This window comes from Andrographis paniculata, unplaced genomic scaffold, assembly GCF_009805555.1.
Source record: "Andrographis paniculata isolate CXL003 unplaced genomic scaffold, ASM980555v1 Contig76END, whole genome shotgun sequence".
NCBI lineage: Eukaryota > Viridiplantae > Streptophyta > Magnoliopsida > Lamiales > Acanthaceae > Andrographis > Andrographis paniculata.
The window spans coordinates 1,888,839-1,890,423 of record NW_026137613.1 but is presented as its reverse complement, the minus strand read 5'-3'; positions in this window follow the sequence as shown (position 1 = coordinate 1,890,423).

Sequence of the window (1,585 nt, the reverse complement as noted above, 5' to 3'; positions counted from 1 at the left end):
AAATGATGGAACACCTAATTGAAATGAATACAAACAAATAAGGAATAGAAGCCCAATATTAAAAATGGGCCCTAAGCCCAATTGAAATGTATGCTGGGCTGGACATATTAAAAGAATCCCACCCCATGTCCAGTGCTTAACCTTCCCTATCTCTCTGTATTTCATATCGAACAGCTCGGACACCTATATATATATATGACGTGCGGCTAGGGTTTCTGTCGTGTCGCCTCTGCCGATTCGAATGCTCCATTGACGGAGACGCTCTAGAGTGGACAAAAACCGCAGATCTTCGCATTCACTACCACCATGGGTCTACTGCTCCTCGACTTCGACTTGTTTTCATCTTCAGCATTTTCCTTGTTATAATTTACTTTTTGTCGAAATTGTATTTGGTTTTGCGATCTCTGTAGTTAGCCAAGTGATTTATTTACCAATTTCCCTTATATTTGATACGATGGTGTTTTTTTTGGGACATGCTTCGTTAATACGTATACACGCTACTATCGTTAACCGCTATATCTTTATTGAAAAATCATATACGAATTTTACTAATTAATGCAATGGCGTATACTTGGGGTTTATGTTAACGATTGTTGATGAGTTCTAATATTTGAGCTGTTATTTCTTGTTGGAACGGGGTTAATCGGTAGAAGTGAGGCTGCATTTTTACTATAATATCTCATTTGATTTTTTATGTACAGTGGGTTCATCGCTCACCTTAATTTTCATATTTTTATATGTACAGTTGAAATTAATATAAGTTTCATTTAAAAAATCTAAATATTACTGTTGTGGACAAAAAATAATAATAATCATAATGATAATGGTAGGAGAGTCTTAAAGGGTATAATTGCATCTGCACTTTCATTCTTACGTTGTTGCTGTTTACGCAAACTTCGATAGATTTGCAATCTTATCACTTCAATTCGCCTTGTTTTTTAATTGGTTGTTGTACTCTGTTTTAAATGTGTTTGTTGGATTTTGGTGTGTCAACTCAGTTGCTCAATGGCTTAACGTCTTTAATAATTATTTGGTTATTTTCTTAAATCTTTTATTTTTTCAATACTTTACGGTGCCAGCATGTATCATCTTTGGTTATCCGGGTGGAATTGAAGTATATGCAAGAGTGGTTAAGTGCTTTTATTAATCATCATATCTAGGTAAATGCTGCTGCTAATTTTGTTAAGATTTTGAACGGTGATTCGTGAGTGTAATGTGTCCGTGCGACTTAGGGTGCGAAGGATTATACAAACGGAAATCCAGAAGCAACTTACTTCAGTTGATACAGGATAATGGAACTCGGCTGCGCCGCGCCCTCAGGGCTTAAATCTTACTGAACAAAATGTTTATTCTCTTTTATGTGTAAACAAGCATTTATTCTAAAGATCCTGAAGTTTGAAAAACTGTCATCATTTGTTGGGTAAAACATGCACTGGTGAGGATGAGTTGGGTATACTATGTGACTTGTTGCCAATGCTGTGTGATTGACATTTGTTGCTTATCAAATCTAGAAGCATCTTTTGTACTTTGTTTATGAATATTCAAATTTTAAATTCTAAAATTACTTTCCCACTTATCTGCCTTG